We start from the raw sequence: 20,980 nt of genomic DNA, 5'->3' as shown, positions 1-20,980 counted from the left end.
AAAATCCTACAAAACCACGCTGGGGATAAAAATCTTTCCGCCAAGACCCTCCTTTAGCCTTCCTTGCCCTCCTCCTCCTCACACACCACTCCATCCCCCACAAAATTTCCCCCTTCTCAGGGAAATCATGGCTCTGGAGATGGACCCTCCGGCTACCACTTCACCCCTGCGGCTGCCCCGGGGCAGAAGGCGGGCATTGAGCCATTTGGGGCTTTTCTAGAAGCAAAAGGAGCAAAGCGAAACCCCGGGGGCCCTTTCCATCCCCCAATCCCCTAGTCCATGGGCTGCAGTCATCATGCTCTAGTGCAGTTCACTCTCTTCACAAGTTGGAAGCCCACGAGAAGCACAGTTAGGACGCCACATTTGAAGAAAGCAAACTTCCAGCTCTTCAAGGAGTTAGGAAATAGGACCCCGGGGGAAACTGCCCTTAGGGACAAGGCAGCAGAACAAAGGAAAAAGGGATTTTTAAGTCCTTCCTCTAGAAATCCATTAGACCCAGCTTCATAGAAACGACACCGGTCTGGATGCTGGTGGTTAAAGAAGATGGATCGGTGGGGGTTAAATTAGGAGAATTAATTGGGCGATCACTTCAAATGAGGTCAAATTAAAACTGGAGGCATTTTGCTGGCTGTGAGGGACTGGAGTGGGCAAGCCTCGGGCCACAAAACTCAATGGAACTTGAGTTTGTCCTGGGCAAAAAGGGGAAACCTGAGGCTTTTGCACAAGGAGGGGCCGCTCTGAACCTCACGGCTCCGGGGAAGGTCTCCCCGACTCCAAAAAGACAGAACGTTGGGGGTTGAAAGTCAAATAAAACCACCAAGAGGCACCTGGGCAAGGGCAATCCTCCAGCTGCCCTTCCCTTCTGCCCCCGCCCCCCCCCCCCCCCCCCCCCCAGGGTGCTTTTCTGAACCCAAAGGAGGCATTTGGGGAAGAAAAAGGGAGGGCTGACCTTCCGCACTCACCTCAGGGCAAGTCCCAGCACAGGGAGGTCCCGGCATCCCCGGAGGAGCCGCAGGCGCTGTGGGGCTGCCCGTGGTGACGCCCCGGCGTGGGCTTGTCTTTGGGGGTCGCACGTGGCCTCTTCTTCTGGTGGCAGACGGCCTGCAAACCAGGGACAAAATAACTTGAAATGGCTCAAAAAGGCAGAAAAATAAGATTTTTTGGCCATGGATTTCACCCGGTTTATCAGCCCGGGTAAAGTCTAAACAGCCAAAAAACCAATGGGAAAACGGGGTGCAAAGCCACAACGGGGTGCAAGAAAAACTGTATTATTTCCACTGTCCCAAGCGGAAAAGCACTTTCCTCCACAAAATCTATCAAAGGGGCTGAAAAGGTGCAATTCCCACGCACTGAAGCCACACAGCCACCCCGTTCCCCTGCCCAACAAAAATTAAAATAATATCTCTTTCCGTGAAGCAAATCCCTCTTTCCTGGCAAGGAACGTTTGAGCAGATGGATTCGTCGAGGAAACAAACCCCCCCAGCAGCTTTTTTACCTCGCCTTTGGCTTTTTCCACCTCATCCCGGACTCTCTTGACCCTTTTCTCCAGCAGGCGAGGTCAGGTGCACCCAAATCGCACTTTCTTCCTCCAGAAGTAACAAGAGTCAACACACTGGGCCACGGTTTGCCTCTGGATCTATGGGGAGAAATCCAGGGATATTAAAGACTCCCTTGTCATTACAAAGGAGGGCAATGATGTCTTCTCCCGCTGGGTTTTTAGCAGGAAGAAGGGTCCTAAGGACAGGATTCCAACGGGGGATTGAAAATAGGGCTTTTGGGGTTAAAAGCCTCCCCGCTAACCAGCTCCGCCCCGCTCCAACGGCTTTACCTCCTTCTGGATGAGGCCAAAAGTCTTCTGATGGACAAAAAAAAGGCTCTTTCAAGAGCTTTGGGAGCGGGATCTCCAGAGAGAAACTCCTCCCTGGCTGCAGATGAGGTGGGACCGCCAAACCCCCCCCTTTCTCATGGAAGATGCTCCCGAGAGCACCATCGGCTCTTATCTAGCCACTTTCCTCCCAAAAACGAGCCATCTCCTTCCCTCCAACGCTACGGGGCCAAGACAAGACGGGAGAGAAGCCAAACGCCCTATCAAGTAACTCTGAAAAGGTGGAATTTGCCCCTTTCCCACAAGAAAAGCCTGAAGAGAAACCTTGCTCCTGCGGCTCGGGCTTGCTTTCCATGTCACCCCAGGGCTTCCAAACCAGGGAGGCTCCTTCCTCCTCCTCTTCCAAGAGGGATCTGTCCCGCAGGGCAGGCAGCTCCGCCTGCAACTGCTCCCCGACATTGATGCGGCTGAAAGGGGGAGGAAGAGGAGGGGGAGGAAGGCACGTCGGGAATGGATACGGCGCAACAAACGCTAAAAAAAGAGGGAAAACGTGGTGAGGTGGGGCAAAACCGGTCCCTATTTCCCAGCAAAACATCACTCAGTCTTCCGCCACCAACTTCCACCGCCCCTTCCCACCCCCAGCGTTACCCTTCGGCCACTGGAGGCTTTTTGGGCCCCATCGGGCAGGACAATTTGGGGGTTTCCCCAAAAAAACAATCCAACTGCTGAATGTCACTCTCCACAGCGGTAGGAAGCTGCCACAGCCACGGCCAGCGAGCGACCGCCGCCTCGGAATGTTGTGTGGAACGCGGGAGGCCGGCAACGGCCTGTGACGTCAGCAAAACCAGTGCTTTACTGGGACAGCACTGGGCCTTTGGGGGGGTTTCTGGCCCATATGGGGGACTCTCCACCCAAAAACATGCTGTGGAGAAGGGGCCGAGCGACACCCACCCCCACCCCCAGTTCCCTCCTCCCGTTTTCCCAGGGGTCGCCCTCATTCCCACGGCTCAACGTGGATTTTTGCCTCATCCTCCATCAAAAGAACCCCAAAATCCTGGATGTTCTGCCCAAAAAATCTGACAAAACCACGCTGGGGATAAAAATCTTTCCGCCAAGACCCTCCTTTAGCCTTCCTTGCCCTCCTCCTCCTCACACACCACTCCATCCCCCACAAAATTTCCCCCTTCTCAGGGAAATCATGGCTCTGGAGATGGACCCTCCGGCTACCACTTCACCCCTGCGGCTGCCCCGGGGCAGAAGGCGGGGATTGAGCCATTTGGGGCTTTTCTAGAAGCAAAAGGAGCAAAGCGAAACCCCGGGGGCCCTTTCCATCCCCCAATCCCCTAGTCCATGGGCTGCAGTCATCATGCTCTAGTGCAGTTCACTCTCTTCACAAGTTGGAAGCCCACGAGAAGCACAGTTAGGACGCCACATTTGAAGAAAGCAAACTTCCAGCTCTTCAAGGAGTTAGGAAATAGGACCCCGGGGGAAACTGCCCTTAGGGACAAGGGAGCAGAACAAAGGAAAAAGGGATTTGTAAGTCCTTCCTCTAGAAGGACTCCTCCATTAGACCCAGCTTCATAGAAACGACACCGGTCTGGATGCTGGTGGTTAAAGAAGATGGATCGGTGGGGGTTAAATTAGGAGAATTAATTGGGCGATCACTTCAAATGAGGTCAAATTAAAACTGGAGGCATTTTGCTGGCTGTGAGGGACTGGAGTGGGCAAGCCTCGGGCCACAAAACTCAATGGAACTTGAGTTTGTCCTGGGCAAAAAGGGGAAACCTGAGGCTTTTGCACAAGGAGGGGCCGCTCTGAACCTCACGGCTCCGGGGAAGGTCTCCCCGACTCCAAAAAGACAGAACGTTGGGGGTTGAAAGTCAAATAAAACCACCAAGAGGCACCTGGGCAAGGGCAATCCTCCAGCTGCCCTTCCCTTCTGCCCCCGCCCCCCCCCCCCCCCCCCCCAGGGTGCTTTTCTGAACCCAAAGGAGGCATTTGGGGAAGAAAAAGGGAGGGCTGACCTTCCGCACTCACCTCAGGGCAAGTCCCAGCACAGGGAGGTCCCGGCATCCCCGGAGGAGCCGCAGGCGCTGTGGGGCTGCGGGTGGTGACGCCCCGGCGTGGGCTTGTCTTTGGGGGTCGCACGTGGCCTCTTCTTCTGGTGGCAGACGGCCTGCAAACCAGGGACAAAATAACTTGAAATGGCTCAAAAAGGCAGAAAAATAAGATTTTTTGGCCATGGATTTCACGCGGTTTATCAGCCCAGGTCAAGTCTAAACAGCCAAAAACCCAATGGGAAAACAGGGTGCAAAGCCACAACGGGGTGCAAGAAAAACTGTATTATTTCCACTGTCCCAAGCGGAAAAGCACTTTCCTCCACAAAATCTATCAAAGGGGCTGAAAAGGTGCAATTCCCACGCACTGAAGCCACACAGCCACCCCGTTCCCCCGCCCACCAAAAATTAAAATAATATCTCTTTCCGTGAAGCAAATCCCTCTTTCCTGGCAAGGAACGTTTGAGCAGATGGATTCGTCGAGGAAACAAACCCCCCCAGCAGCTTTTTTACCTCGCCTTTGGCTTTTTCCACCTCATCCCGGACTCTCTTGACCCTTTTCTCCATCAGGCGAGGTCAGGTGCACCCAAATCGCACTGTCTTCCTCCAGAAGTAACAAGAGTCAACACACTGGGCCACGGTTTGCCTCTGTATCTATGGGGAGAAATCCAGGGATATTAAAGACTCCCTTGTCATTACAAAGGAGGGCAATGATGTCTTCTCCCGCTGGGTTTTTAGCAGGAAGAAGGGTCCTAAGGACAGGATTCCAACGGGGGATTGAAAACAGGGCTTTCGGGGTTAAAAGCCTCCCCGCTAACCAGCTCCGCCCCGCTCCAACGGCTTTACCTCCTTCTGGATGAGGCCAAAAGTCTTCTGATGGACAAAAAAAAGGCTCTTTCAAGAGCTTTTGGAGCGGGATCTCCAGAGAGAAACTCCTCCCTGGCTGCAGATGAGGTGGGACCGACAAACCCCCCCCTTTCTCATGGAAGATGCTCCCGAGAGCACCATCGGCTCTTATCTAGCCACTTTCCTCCCAAAAACGAGCCATCTCCTTCCCTCCAACGCTACGCGGCCAAGACAAGACGGGAGAGAAGCCAAACGCCCTAGCAAGTAACTCTGAAAAGGTGGAATTTGCCCCTTTCCCACAAGAAAAGCCTGAAGAGAAACCTTTCTCCTGCGGCTCGGGCTTGCTTTCCATGTCACCCCAGGGCTTCCAAACCAGGGAGGCTCCTTCCTCCTCCTCTTCCAAGAGGGATCTGTCCCGCAGGGCAGGCAGCTCCGCCTGCAACTGCTCCCCGACATTGACGCGGCTGAAAGGGGAAGGAAGAGGAGGGGGAGGAAGGCACGTTGGGAATGGATACGGCGCAACAAACGCTTCAAAAGAGGGAAAACGTGGTGAGGTGGGGCAAAACCGGTCCCTATTTCCCAGCAAAACATCACTCAGTCTTCCGCCACCAACTTCCACCGCCCCTTCCCACCCCCAGCGTTACCCTTCGGCCACTGGAGGCTTTTTGGGCCCCATCGGGCAGGACAATTTGGGGGTTTTCCCCAAAAAAACAATCCAACTGCTGAATGTCACTCTCCACAGCGGTAGGAAGCTGCCACAGCCACGGCCAGCGAGCGACCGCCGCCTCGGAATGTTGTGTGGAACGCGGGAGGCCGGCAACGGCCTGTGACGTCAGCAAAACCAGTGCTTTACTGGGACAGCACTGGGCCTTTGGGGGGGTTTCTGGCCCATATGGGGGACCCTCCACCCAAAAACACGCTGTGGAGAAGGGGCCGAGCGACACCCACCCCCACCCCCAGTTCCCTCCTCCCGTTTTCCCAGGGGTCGCCCTCATTCCCACGGCTCAACGTGGATTTTTGCCTCATCCTCCATCAAAAGAACCCCAAAATCCTGGATGTTCTGCCCAAAAAATCTGACAAAACCACGCTGGGGATAAAAATCTTTCCGCCAAGACCCTCCTTTAGCCTTCCTTGCCCTCCTCCTCCTCACACACCACTCCATCCCCCACAAAATTTCCCCCTTCTCAGGGAAATCATGGCTCTGGAGATGGACCCTCCGGCTACCACTTCACCCCTGCGGCTGCCCCGGGGCAGAAGGCGGGGATTGAGCCATTTGGGGCTTTTCTAGAAGCAAAAGGAGCAAAGCGAAACCCCGGGGGCCCTTTCCATCCCCCAATCCCCTAGTCCATGGGCTGCAGTCATCATGCTCTAGTGCAGTTCACTCTCTTCACAAGTTGGAAGCCCACGAGAAGCACAGTTAGGACGCCACATTTGAAGAAAGCAAACTTCCAGCTCTTCAAGGAGTTAGGAAATAGGACCCCGGGGGAAACTGCCCTTAGGGACAAGGGAGCAGAACAAAGGAAAAAGGGATTTGTAAGTCCTTCCTCTAGAAGGACTCCTCCATTAGACCCAGCTTCATAGAAACGACACCGGTCTGGATGCTGGTGGTTAAAGAAGATGGATCGGTGGGGGTTAAATTAGGAGAATTAATTGGGCGATCACTTCAAATGAGGTCAAATTAAAACTGGAGGCATTTTGCTGGCTGTGAGGGACTGGAGTGTGCAAGCCTCGGGCCACAAAACTCAATGGAACTTGAGTTTGTCCTGGGCAAAAAGGGGAAACCTGAGGCTTTTGCACAAGGAGGGGCCGCTCTGAACCTCACGGCTCCGGGGAAGGTCTCCCCGACTCCAAAAAGACAGAACGTTGGGGGTTGAAAGTCAAATAAAACCACCAAGAGGCACCTGGGCAAGGGCAATCCTCCAGCTGCCCTTCCCTTCTGCCCCCCCCTCCCCCAGGGTGCTTTTCTGAACCCAAAGGAGGCATTTGGGGAAGAAAAAGGGAGGGCTGACCTTCCGCACTCACCTCAGGGCAAGTCCCAGCACAGGGAGGTCCCGGCATCCCCGGAGGAGACGCAGGCGCTGTGGGGCTGCGGGTGGTGACGCCCCGGCGTGGGCTTGTCTTTGGGGGTCGCACGTGGCCTCTTCTTCTGGTGGCAGACGGCCTGCAAACCAGGGACAAAATAACTTGAAATGGCTCAAAAAGGCAGAAAAATAAGATTTTTTGGCCATGGATTTTACCCGGTTTATCAGCCCGGGTAAAGTCTAAACAGCCAAAAAAACAATGGGAAAACGGGGTGCAAAGCCACAACGGGGTGCAAGAAAAACTGTATTATTTCCACTGTCCCAAGCGGAAAAGCACTTTCCTCCACAAAATCTATCAAAGGGGCTGAAAAGGTGCAATTCCCACGCACTGAAGCCACACAGCCACCCCGTTCCCCCGCCCACCAAAAATTAAAATAATAGCTCTTTCCGTGAAGCAAATCCCTCTTTCCTGGCAAGGAACGTTTGAGCAGATGGATTCGTCGAGGAAACAAACCCCCCCAGCAGCTTTTTTACCTCGCCTTTGGCTTTTTCCACCTCATCCCGGACTCTCTTGACCCTTTTCTCCAGCAGGCGAGGTCAGGTGCACCCAAATCGCACTTTCTTCCTCCAGAAGTAACAAGAGTCAACACACTGGGCCACGGTTTGCCTCTGGATCTATGGGGAGAAATCCAGGGATATTAAAGACTCCCTTGTCATTACAAAGGAGGGCAATGATGTCTTCTCCCGCTGGGTTTTTAGCAGGAAGAAGGGTCCTAAGGACAGGATTCCAACGGGGGATTGAAAATAGGGCTTTCGGGGTTAAAAGCCTCCCCGCTAACCAGCTCCGCCCCGCTCCAACAGCTTTACCTCCTTCTGGATGAGGCCAAAAGTCTTCTGATGGACAAAAAAAAGGCTCTTTCAAGAGCTTTTGGAGCGGGATCTCCAGAGAGAAACTCCTCCCTGGCTGCAGATGAGGTGGGACCGACAAACCCTCCCCTTTCTCATGGAAGATGCTCCCGAGAGCACCAGCGGCTCTTATCTAGCCACTTTCCTCCCAAAAACGAGCCATCTCCTTCCCTCCAACGCTACGGGGCCAAGACAAGACGGGAGAGAACCCAAACGCCCTATCAAGTAACTCTGAAAAGGTGGAATTTGCCCCTTTCCCACAAGAAAAGCCTGAAGAGAAACCTTTCTCCTGCGGCTCGGGCTTGCTTTCCATGTCACCCCAGGGCTTCCAAACCAGGGAGGCTCCTTCCTCCTCCTCTTCCAAGAGGGATCTGTCCCGCAGGGCAGGCAGCTCCGCCTGCAACTGCTCCCCGACATTGATGCGGCTGAAAGGGGAAGGAAGAGGAGGGGGAGGAAGGCACGTTGGGAATGGATACGGCGCAACAAACGCTAAAAAAGAGGGGAAACGTGGTGAGGTGGGGCAAAACCGGTCCCTATTTCCCAGCAAAACATCACTCAGTCTTCCGCCACCAACTTCCACCGCCCCTTCCCACCCCCAGCGTTACCCTTCGGCCACTGGAGGCTTTTTGGGCCCCATCGGGCAGGACAATTTGGGGGTTTCCCCAAAAAAACAATCCAACTGCTGAATGTCACTCTCCACAGCGGTAGGAAGCTGCCACAGCCACGGCCAGCGAGCGACCGCCGCCTCGGAATGTTGTGTGGAACGCGGGAGGCCGGCAACGGCCTGTGACGTCAGCAAAACCAGTGCTTTACTGGGACAGCACTGGGCCTTTGGGGGCGTTTCTGGCCCATATGGGGGACCCTCCACCCAAAAACACGCTGTGGAGAAGGGGCCGAGCGACACCCACCCCCACCCCCAGTTCCCTCCTCCCGTTTTTCCAGGGGTCGCCCTCATTCCCACGGCTCAACGTGGATTTTAGCCTCATCCTCCATCAAAAGAACCCCAAAATCCTGGATGTTCTGCCCAAAAAATCTGACAAAACCACGCTGGGGATAAAAATCTTTCCGCCAAGACCCTCCTTTAGCCTTCCTTGCCCTCCTCCTCCTCACACACCACTCCATCCCCCACAAAATTTCCCCCTTCTCAGGGAAATCATGGCTCTGGAGATGGACCCTCCGGCTACCACTTCACCCCTGCGGCTGCCCCGGGCCAGAAGGCGGGCATTGAGCCATTTGGGGCTTTTCTAGAAGCAAAAGGAGCAAAGCGAAACCCCGGGGGCCCTTTCCATCCCCCAATCCCCTAGTCCATGGGCTGCAGTCATCATGCTCTAGTGCACTTCACTCTCTTCACAAGTTGGAAGCCCACGAGAAGCACAGTTAGGACGCCACATTTGAAGAAAGCAAACTTCCAGCTCTTCAAGGAGTTAGGAAATAGGACCCCGGGGGAAACTGCCCTTAGGGACAAGGCAGCAGAACAAAGGAAAAAGGGATTTGTAAGTCCTTCCTCTAGGAGGACTCCTCCATTAGACCCAGCTTCATAGAAACGACACCGGTCTGGATGCTGGTGGTTAAAGAAGATGGATCGGTGGGGGTTAAATTAGGAGAATTAATTGGGCGATCACTTCAAATGAGGTCAAATTAAAACTGGAAGCATTTTGCTGGCTGTGAGGGACTGGAGTGTGCAAGCCTCGGGCCACAAAACTCAATGGAACTTGAGTTTGTCCTGGGCAAAAAGGGGAAACCTGAGGCTTTTGCACAAGGAGGGGCCGCTCTGAACCTCACGGCTCCGGGGAAGGTCTCCCCGACTCCAAAAAGACAGAACGTTGGGGGTTGAAAGTCAAATAAAACCACCAAGAGGCACCTGGGCAAGGGCAATCCTCCAGCTGCCCTTCCCTTCTGCCCCCGCCCCACCACCCCCTCCCCCAGGGTGCTTTTCTGAACCCAAAGGAGGCATTTGGGGAAGAAAAAGGGAGGGCTGACCTTCCGCACTCACCTCAGGGCAAGTCCCAGCACAGGGAGGTCCCGGCATCCCCGGAGGAGCCGCAGGCGCTGTGGGGCTGCGGGTGGTGACGCCCCGGCGTGGGCTTGTCTTTGGGGGTCGCACGTGGCCTCTTCTTCTGGTGGCAGACGGCCTGCAAACCAGGGACAAAATAACTTGAAATGGCTCAAAAAGGCAGAAAAATAAGATTTTTTGGCCGTGGATTTCACGCGGTTTATCAGCCCAGGTCAAGTCTAAACAGCCAAAAAACCAATGGGAAAACAGGGTGCAAAGCCACAACGGGGTGCAAGAAAAACTGTATTATTTCCACTGTCCCAAGCGGAAAAGCACTTTCCTCCACAAAATCTATCAAAGGGGCTGAAAAGGTGCAATTCCCACGCACTGAAGCCACACAGCCACCCCGTTCCCCCGCCCACCAAAAATTAAAATAATATCTCTTTCCGTGAAGCAAATCCCTCTTTCCTGGCAAGGAACGTTTGAGCAGATGGATTCGTCCAGGAAACAAACCCCCCCAGCAGCTTTTTTACCTCGCCTTTGGCTTTTTCCACCTCATCCCGGACTCTCTTGACCCTTTTCTCCAGCAGGCGAGGTCAGGTGCACCCAAATCGCACTTTCTTCCTCCAGAAGTAACAAGAGTCAACACACTGGGCCACGGTTTGCCTCTGGATCTATGGGGAGAAATCCAGGGATATTAAAGACTCCCTTGTCATTACAAAGGAGGGCAATGATGTCTTCTCCCGCTGGGTTTTTAGCAGGAAGAAGGGTCCTAAGGACAGGATTCCAACGGGGGATTGAAAATAGGGCTTTCGGGGTTAAAAGCCTCCCCGCTAACCAGCTCCGCCCCGCTCCAACGGCTTTACCTCCTTCTGGATGAGGCCAAAAGTCTTCTGATGGACAAAAAAAAGGCTCTTTCAAGAGCTTTTGGAGCGGGATCTCCAGAGAGAAACTCCTCCCTGGCTGCAGATGAGCTGGGACCGCCAAGCCCTCCCCTTTCTCATGGAAGATGCTCCCGAGAGCACCATCGGCTCTTATCTAGCCACTTTCCTCCCAAAAACGAGCCATCTCCTTCCCTCCAACGCTACGGGGCCAAGACAAGACGGGAGAGAAGCCAAACGCCCTATCAAGTAACTCTGAAAAGGGGGAATTTGCCCCTTTCCCACAAGAAAAGCCTGAAGAGAAACCTTTCTCCTGCGGCTCGGGCTTGCTTTCCATGTCACCCCAGGGCTTCCAAACCAGGGAGGCTCCTTCCTCCTCCTCTTCCAAGAGGGATCTGTCCCGCAGGGCAGGCAGCTCCGCCTGCAACTGCTCCCCGACATTGACGCGGCTGAAAGGGGAAGGAAGAGGAGGGGGAGGAAGGCACGTCGGGAATGGATACGGCGCAACAAACGCTAAAAAAAGAGGGAAAACGTGGTCAGTTGGGGCAAAACCGGTCCCTATTTCCCAGCAAAACATCACTCAGTCTTCCGCCACCAACTTCCACCGCCCCTTCCCACCCCCAGCGTTACCCTTCGGCCACTGGAGGCTTTTTGGGCCCCATCGGGCAGGACAATTTGGGGGTTTCCCCAAAAAAACAATCCAACTGCTGAATGTCACTCTCCACAGCGGTAGGAAGCTGCCAAAGCCACGGCCAGCGAGCGACCGCCGCTTCGGAATGTTGTGTGGAACGCGGGAGGCCGGCAACGGCCTGTGACGTCAGCAAAACCAGTGCTTTACTGGGACAGCACTGGGCCTTTGGGGGGGTTCCGGCCCATATGGGGGACCCTCCACCCAAAAACACGCTGTGGAGAAGGGGCCGAGCGACACCCACCCCCACCCCCAGTTCCCTCCTCCCGTTTTCCCAGGGGTCGCCCTCATTCCCACGGCTCAACGTGGATTTTTGCCTCATCCTCCATCAAAAGAACCCCAAAATCCTGGATGTTCTGCCCAAAAAATCCTACAAAACCACGCTGGGGATAAAAATCTTTCCGCCAAGACCCTCCTTTAGCCTTCCTTGCCCTCCTCCTCCTCACACACCACTCCATCCCCCACAAAATTTCCCCCTTCTCAGGGAAATCATGGCTCTGGAGATGGACCCTCCGGCTACCACTTCACCCCTGCGGCTGCCCCGGGCCAGAAGGCGGGCATTGAGCCATTTGGGGCTTTTCTAGAAGCAAAAGGAGCAAAGCGAAACCCCGGGGGCCCTTTCCATCCCCCAATCCCCTAGTCCATGGGCTGCAGTCATCATGCTCTAGTGCACTTCACTCTCTTCACAAGTTGGAAGCCCACGAGAAGCACAGTTAGGACGCCACATTTGAAGAAAGCAAACTTCCAGCTCTTCAAGGAGTTAGGAAATAGGACCCCGGGGGAAACTGCCCTTAGGGACAAGGCAGCAGAACAAAGGAAAAAGGGATTTGTAAGTCCTTCCTCTAGGAGGACTCCTCCATTAGACCCAGCTTCATAGAAACGACACCGGTCTGGATGCTGGTGGTTAAAGAAGATGGATCGGTGGGGGTTAAATTAGGAGAATTAATTGGGCGATCACTTCAAATGAGGTCAAATTAAAACTGGAAGCATTTTGCTGGCTGTGAGGGACTGGAGTGTGCAAGCCTCGGGCCACAAAACTCAATGGAACTTGAGTTTGTCCTGGGCAAAAAGGGGAAACCTGAGGCTTTTGCACAAGGAGGGGCCGCTCTGAACCTCACGGCTCCGGGGAAGGTCTCCCCGACTCCAAAAAGACAGAACGTTGGGGGTTGAAAGTCAAATAAAACCACCAAGAGGCACCTGGGCAAGGGCAATCCTCCAGCTGCCCTTCCCTTCTGCCCCCGCCCCACCACCCCCTCCCCCAGGGTGCTTTTCTGAACCCAAAGGAGGCATTTGGGGAAGAAAAAGGGAGGGCTGACCTTCCGCACTCACCTCAGGGCAAGTCCCAGCACAGGGAGGTCCCGGCATCCCCGGAGGAGCCGCAGGCGCTGTGGGGCTGCGGGTGGTGACGCCCCGGCGTGGGCTTGTCTTTGGGGGTCGCACGTGGCCTCTTCTTCTGGTGGCAGACGGCCTGCAAACCAGGGACAAAATAACTTGAAATGGCTCAAAAAGGCAGAAAAATAAGATTTTTTGGCCGTGGATTTCACGCGGTTTATCAGCCCAGGTCAAGTCTAAACAGCCAAAAAACCAATGGGAAAACAGGGTGCAAAGCCACAACGGGGTGCAAGAAAAACTGTATTATTTCCACTGTCCCAAGCGGAAAAGCACTTTCCTCCACAAAATCTATCAAAGGGGCTGAAAAGGTGCAATTCCCACGCACTGAAGCCACACAGCCACCCCGTTCCCCCGCCCACCAAAAATTAAAATAATATCTCTTTCCGTGAAGCAAATCCCTCTTTCCTGGCAAGGAACGTTTGAGCAGATGGATTCGTCCAGGAAACAAACCCCCCCAGCAGCTTTTTTACCTCGCCTTTGGCTTTTTCCACCTCATCCCGGACTCTCTTGACCCTTTTCTCCAGCAGGCGAGGTCAGGTGCACCCAAATCGCACTTTCTTCCTCCAGAAGTAACAAGAGTCAACACACTGGGCCACGGTTTGCCTCTGGATCTATGGGGAGAAATCCAGGGATATTAAAGACTCCCTTGTCATTACAAAGGAGGGCAATGATGTCTTCTCCCGCTGGGTTTTTAGCAGGAAGAAGGGTCCTAAGGACAGGATTCCAACGGGGGATTGAAAATAGGGCTTTCGGGGTTAAAAGCCTCCCCGCTAACCAGCTCCGCCCCGCTCCAACGGCTTTACCTCCTTCTGGATGAGGCCAAAAGTCTTCTGATGGACAAAAAAAAGGCTCTTTCAAGAGCTTTTGGAGCGGGATCTCCAGAGAGAAACTCCTCCCTGGCTGCAGATGAGCTGGGACCGCCAAGCCCTCCCCTTTCTCATGGAAGATGCTCCCGAGAGCACCATCGGCTCTTATCTAGCCACTTTCCTCCCAAAAACGAGCCATCTCCTTCCCTCCAACGCTACGGGGCCAAGACAAGACGGGAGAGAAGCCAAACGCCCTATCAAGTAACTCTGAAAAGGGGGAATTTGCCCCTTTCCCACAAGAAAAGCCTGAAGAGAAACCTTTCTCCTGCGGCTCGGGCTTGCTTTCCATGTCACCCCAGGGCTTCCAAACCAGGGAGGCTCCTTCCTCCTCCTCTTCCAAGAGGGATCTGTCCCGCAGGGCAGGCAGCTCCGCCTGCAACTGCTCCCCGACATTGACGCGGCTGAAAGGGGAAGGAAGAGGAGGGGGAGGAAGGCACGTCGGGAATGGATACGGCGCAACAAACGCTAAAAAAAGAGGGAAAACGTGGTCAGTTGGGGCAAAACCGGTCCCTATTTCCCAGCAAAACATCACTCAGTCTTCCGCCACCAACTTCCACCGCCCCTTCCCACCCCCAGCGTTACCCTTCGGCCACTGGAGGCTTTTTGGGCCCCATCGGGCAGGACAATTTGGGGGTTTCCCCAAAAAAACAATCCAACTGCTGAATGTCACTCTCCACAGCGGTAGGAAGCTGCCAAAGCCACGGCCAGCGAGCGACCGCCGCTTCGGAATGTTGTGTGGAACGCGGGAGGCCGGCAACGGCCTGTGACGTCAGCAAAACCAGTGCTTTACTGGGACAGCACTGGGCCTTTGGGGGGGTTCCGGCCCATATGGGGGACCCTCCACCCAAAAACACGCTGTGGAGAAGGGGCCGAGCGACACCCACCCCCACCCCCAGTTCCCTCCTCCCGTTTTCCCAGGGGTCGCCCTCATTCCCACGGCTCAACGTGGATTTTTGCCTCATCCTCCATCAAAAGAACCCCAAAATCCTGGATGTTCTGCCCAAAAAATCCTACAAAACCACGCTGGGGATAAAAATCTTTCCGCCAAGACCCTCCTTTAGCCTTCCTTGCCCTCCTCCTCCTCACACACCACTCCATCCCCCACAGAATTTCCCCCTTCTCAGGGAAATCATGGCTCTGGAGATGGACCCTCCGGCTACCACTTCACCCCTGCGGCTGCCCCGGGGCAGAAGGCGGGGATTGAGCCATTTGGGGCTTTTCTAGAAGCAAAAGGAGCAAAGCGAAACCCCGGGGGCCCTTTCCATCCCCCAATCCCCTAGTCCATGGGCTGCAGTCATCATGCTCTAGTGCACTTCACTCTCTTCACAAGTTGGAAGCCCACGAGAAGCACAGTTAGGACGCCACATTTGAAGAAAGCAAACTTCCAGCTCTTCAAGGAGTTAGGAAATAGGACCCCGTGGGAAACTGCCCTTAGGGACAAGGCAGCAGAACAAAGGAAAAAGGGATTTGTAAGTCCTTCCTCTAGAAGGACTCCTCCATTAGACCCAGCTTCATAGAAACGACACCGGTCTGGATGCTGGTGGTTAAAGAGGATGGATTTTGGGGGGGTTAAATTAGGAGAATTAATTGGGCGATCACTTCAAATGAGGTCAAATTAAAACTGGAGGCATTTTGCTGGCTGTGAGGGACTGGAGTGTGCAAGCCTCGGGCCACAAAACTCAATGGAACTTGAGTTTGTCCTGGGCAAAAAGGGGAAACCTGAGGCTTTTGCACAAGGAGGGGCCGCTCTGAACCTCACGGCTCCGGGGAAGGTCTCCCCGACTCCAAAAAGACAGAACGTTGGGGGTTGAAAGTCAAATAAAACCACCAAGAGGCACCTGGGCAAGGGCAATCCTCCAGCTGCCCTTCCCTTCTGCCCCCACACCCCCCCCCCCTCCCCCCGGGTGCTTTTCTGAACCCAAAGGAGGCATTTGGGGAAGAAAAAGGGAGGGCTGACCTTCCGCACTCACCTCAGGGCAAGTCCCAGCACAGGGAGGTCCCGGCATCCCCGGAGGAGCCGCAGGCGCTGTGGGGCTGCGGGTGGTGACGCCCCGGCGTGGGCTTGTCTTTGGGGGTCGCACGTGGCCTCTTCTTCTGGTGGCAGACGGCCTGCAAACCAGGGACAAAATAACTTGAAATGGCTCAAAAAGGCAGAAAAATAAGATTTTTTGGCCGTGGATTTCACGCGGTTTATCAGCCCAGGTCAAGTCTAAACAGCCAAAAAACCAATGGGAAAACAGGGTGCAAAGCCACAACGGGGTGCAAGAAAAACTGTATTATTTCCACTGTCCCAAGCGGAAAAGCACTTTCCTCCACAAAATCTATCAAAGGGGCTGAAAAGGTGCAATTCCCACGCACTGAAGCCACACAGCCACCCCGTTCCCCCGCCCACCAAAAATTAAAATAATATCTCTTTCCGTGAAGCAAATCCCTCTTTCCTGGCAAGGAACGTTTGAGCAGATGGATTCGTCCAGGAAACAAACCCCCCCAGCAGCTTTTTTACCTCGCCTTTGGCTTTTTCCACCTCATCCCGGACTCTCTTGACCCTTTTCTCCAGCAGGCGAGGTCAGGTGCACCCAAATCGCACTTTCTTCCTCCAGAAGTAACAAGAGTCAACACACTGGGCCACGGTTTGCCTCTGGATCTATGGGGAGAAATCCAGGGATATTAAAGACTCCCTTGTCATTACAAAGGAGGGCAATGATGTCTTCTCCCGCTGGGTTTTTAGCAGGAAGAAGGGTCCTAAGGACAGGATTCCAACGGGGGATTGAAAATAGGGCTTTCGGGGTTAAAAGCCTCCCCGCTAACCAGCTCCGCCCCGCTCCAACGGCTTTACCTCCTTCTGGATGAGGCCAAAAGTCTTCTGATGGACAAAAAAAAGGCTCTTTCAAGAGCTTTTGGAGCGGGATCTCCAGAGAGAAACTCCTCCCTGGCTGCAGATGAGCTGGGACCGCCAAGCCCTCCCCTTTCTCATGGAAGATGCTCCCGAGAGCACCATCGGCTCTTATCTAGCCACTTTCCTCCCAAAAACGAGCCATCTCCTTCCCTCCAACGCTACGCGGCCAAGACAAGACGGGAGAGAACCCAAACGCCCTATCAAGTAACTCTGAAAAGGGGGAATTTGCCCCTTTCCCACAAGAAAAGCCTGAAGAGAAACCTTGCTCCTGCGGCTCGGGCTTGCTTTCCATGTCACCCCAGGGCTTCCAAACCAGGGAGGCTCCTTCCTCCTCCTCTTCCAAGAGGGATCTGTCCCGCAGGGCAGGCAGCTCCGCCTGCAACTGCTCCCCGACATTGACGCGGCTGAAAGGGGAAGGAAGAGGAGGGGGAGGAAGGCACGTCGGGAATGGATACGGCGCAACAAACGCTTCAAAAGAGGGAAAACGTGGTCAGTTGGGGCAAAACCGGTCCCTATTTCCCAGCAAAACATCACTCAGTCTTCCGCCACCAACTTCCACCGCCCCTTCCCACCCCCAGCGTTACCCTTCGGCCACTGGAGGCTTTTTGGGCCCCATCGGGCAGGACAATTTGGGGGTTTCCCCAAAAAAACAATCCAACTGCTGAATGTCACTCTCCACAGCGGTAGGAAGCTGCCAAAGCCACGGCCAGCGAGCGACCGCCGCCTCGGAATGTTGTGTGGAACGCGGGAGGCCGGCAACGGCCTGTGACGTCAGCAAAACCAGTGCTTTACTGGGACAGCACTGGGCCTTTGGGGGGGTTCCGGCCCATATGGGGGACCCTCCACCCAAAAACACGCTGTGGAGAAGGGGCCGAGCGACACCCACCCCCACCCCCAGTTCCCTCCTCCCGTTTTCCCAGGGGTCGCCCTCATTCCCACGGCTCAACGTGGATTTTTGCCTCATCCTCCATCAAAAGAACCCCAAAATCCTGGATGTTCTGCCCAAAAAATCCTACAAAACCACGCTGGGGATAAAAATCTTTCCGCCAAGACCCTCCTTTAGCCTTCCTTGCCCTCCTCCTCCTCACACACCACTCCATCCCCCACAGAATTTCCCCCTTCTCAGGGAAATCATGGCTCTGGAGATGGACCCTCCGGCTACCACTTCACCCCTGCGGCTGCCCCGGGGCAGAAGGCGGGGATTGAGCCATTTGGGGCTTTTCTAGAAGCAAAAGGAGCAAAGCGAAACCCCGGGGGCCCTTTCCATCCCCCAATCCCCTAGTCCATGGGCTGCAGTCATCATGCTCTAGTGCACTTCACTCTCTTCACAAGTTGGAAGCCCACGAGAAGCACAGTTAGGACGCCACATTTGAAGAAAGCAAACTTCCAGCTCTTCAAGGAGTTAGGAAATAGGACCCCGTGGGAAACTGCCCTTAGGGACAAGGCAGCAGAACAAAGGAAAAAGGGATTTGTAAGTCCTTCCTCTAGAAGGACTCCTCCATTAGACCCAGCTTCATAGAAACGACACCGGTCTGGATGCTGGTGGTTAAAGAGGATGGATTTTGGGGGGGTTAAATTAGGAGAATTAATTGGGCGATCACTTCAAATGAGGTCAAATTAAAACTGGAGGCATTTTGCTGGCTGTGAGGGACTGGAGTGTGCAAGCCTCGGGCCACAAAACTCAATGGAACTTGAGTTTGTCCTGGGCAAAAAGGGGAAACCTGAGGCTTTTGCACAAGGAGGGGCCGCTCTGAACCTCACGGCTCCGGGGAAGGTCTCCCCGACTCCAAAAAGACAGAACGTTGGGGGTTGAAAGTCAAATAAAACCACCAAGAGGCACCTGGGCAAGGGCAATCCTCCAGCTGCCCTTCCCTTCTGCCCCCACACCCCCCCCCCTCCCCCCGGGTGCTTTTCTGAACCCAAAGGAGGCATTTGGGGAAGAAAAAGGGAGGGCTGACCTTCCGCACTCACCTCAGGGCAAGTCCCAGCACAGGGAGGTCCCGGCATCCCCGGAGGAGCCGCAGGCGCTGTGGGGCTGCGGGTGGTGACGCCCCGGCGTGGGCTTGTCTTTGGGGGTCGCACGTGGCCTCTTCTTCTGGTGGCAGACGGCCTGCAAACCAGGGACAAAATAACTTGAAATGGCTCAAAAAGGCAGAAAAATAAGATTTTTTGGCCATGGATTTCACCCGGTTTATCAGCCCAGGTCAAGTCTAAACAGCCAAAAAACCAATGGGAAAACAGGGTGCAAAGCCACAACGGGGTGCAAGAAAAACTGTATTATTTCCACTGTCCCAAGCGGAAAAGCACTTTCCTCCACAAAATCTATCAAAGGGGCTGAAAAGGTGCAATTCCCACGCACTGAAGCCACACAGCCACCCCCTTCCCCCGCCCACCAAAAATTAAAATAATATCTCTTTCCGTGAAGCAAATCCCTCTTTCCTGGCAAGGAACGTTTGAGCAGATGGATTCGTCGAGGAAACAAACCCCCCCAGCAGCTTTTTTACCTCGCCTTTGGCTCTTTCCACCTCATCCCGGACTCTCTTGACCCTTTTCTCCAGCAGGCGAGGTCAGGTGCACCCAAATCGCACTGTCTTCCTCCAGAAGTAACAAGAGTCAACACACTGGGCCACGGTTTGCCTCTGGATCTATGGGGAGAAATCCAGGGATATTAAAGACTCCCTTGTCATTACAAAGGAGGGCAATGATGTCTTCTCCCGCTGGGTTTTTAGCAGGAAGAAGGGTCCTAAGGACAGGATTCCAACGGGGGATTGAAAATAGGGCTTTCGGGGTTAAAAGCCTCCCCGCTAACCAGCTCCGCCCCGCTCCAACGGCTTTACCTCCTTCTGGATGAGGCCAAAAGTCTTCTGATGGACAAAAAAAAGGCTCTTTCAAGAGCTTTGCGAGCGGGATCTCCAGAGAGAAACTCCTCCCTGGCTGCAGATGAGCTGGGACCGACAAACCCTCCCCTTTCTCATGGAAGATGCTCCCGAGAGCACCATCGGCTCTTATCTAGCCACTTTCCTCCCAAAAACGAGCCATCTCCTTCCCTCCAACGCTACGGGGCCAAGACAAGACGGGAGAGAAGCCAAACGCCCTATCAAGTAACTCTGAAAAGGGGGAATTTGCCCCTTTCCCACAAGAAAAGCCTGAAGAGAAACCTTTCTCCTGCAGCTCGGGCTTGCTTTCCATGTCACCCCAGGGCTTCCAAACCAGGGAGGCTCCTTCCTCCTCCTCTTCCAAGAGGGATCTGTCCCGCAGGGCAGGCAGCTCCGCCTGCAACTGCTCCCCGACATTGATGCGGCTGAAAGGGGGAGGAAGAGGAGGGGGAGGAAGGCACGTCGGGAATGGATACAGCGCAACAAACGCTTCAAAAGAGGGAAAACGTGGTGAGGTGGGGCAAAACCGGTCCCTATTTCCCAGCAAAACATCACTCAGTCTTCCGCCACCAACTTCCACCGCCCCTTCCCACCCCCAGCGTTACCCTTCGGCCACTGGAGGCTTTTTGGGCCCCATCGGGCAGGACAATTTGGGGGTTTCCCCAAAAAAACAATCCAACTGCTGAATGTCACTCTCCACAGCGGTAGGAAGCTGCCACAGCCACGGCCAGCGAGCGACCGCCGCCTCGGAATGTTGTGTGGAACGCGGGAGGCCGGCAACGGCCTGTGACGTCAGCAAAACCAGTGCTTTACTGGGACAGCACTGGGCCTTTGGGGGGGTTCCGGCCCATATGGGGGACCCTCCACCCAAAAACACGCTGTGGAGAAGGGGCCGAGCGACACCCACCCCCACCCCCAGTTCCCTCCTCCCGTTTTCCCAGGGGTCGCCCTCATTCCCACGGCTCAACGTGGATTTTTGCCTCATCCTCCATCAAAAGAACCCCAAAATCCTGGATGTTCTGCCCAAAAAATCCTACAAAACCACGCTGGGGATAAAAATCTTTCCGCCAAGACCCTCCTTTAGCCTTCCTTGCCCTCCTCCTCCTCCTCACACACCACTCCATCCCCCACAGAATTTCCCCCTTCTCAGGGAAATCATGGCTCTGGAGATGGACCCTCCGGCTACCACTTCACCCCTGCGGCTGCCCCGGGCCAGAAGGCGGGGATTGAGCCATTTGGGGCTTTTCTAGAAGCAAAAGGAGCAAAGCGAAACCCCGGGGGCCCTTTCCATCCCCCAATCCCCTAGTCCATGGGCTGCAGTCATCATGCTCTAGTGCACTTCACTCTCTTCACAAGTTGGAAGCCCACGAGAAGCACAGTTAGGACGCCACATTTGAAGAAAGCAAACTTCCAGCTCTTCAAGGAGTTAGGAAATAGGACCCCGTGGGAAACTGCCCTTAGGGACAAGGGAGCAGAACAAAGGAAAAAGGGATTTGTAAGTCCTTCCTCTAGAAGGACTCCTCCATTAGACCCAGCTTCATAGAAACGACACCGGTCTGGATGCTGGTGGTTAAAGAAGATGGATCGGTGGGGGTTAAATTAGGAGAATTAATTGGGCGATCACTTCAAATGAGGTCAAATTAAAACTGGAGGCATTTTGCTGGCTGTGAGGGACTGGAGTGGGCAAGCCTCGGGCCACAAAACTCAATGGAACTTGAGTTTGTCCTGGGCAA

The sequence above is a fragment of the Numenius arquata genome, unplaced genomic scaffold (genome assembly GCF_964106895.1).
Source record: "Numenius arquata unplaced genomic scaffold, bNumArq3.hap1.1 HAP1_SCAFFOLD_40, whole genome shotgun sequence".
In the NCBI taxonomy this organism is placed as follows: Eukaryota; Metazoa; Chordata; class Aves; order Charadriiformes; family Scolopacidae; genus Numenius; species Numenius arquata.
Note: the sequence above shows the minus strand (reverse complement) of the source record.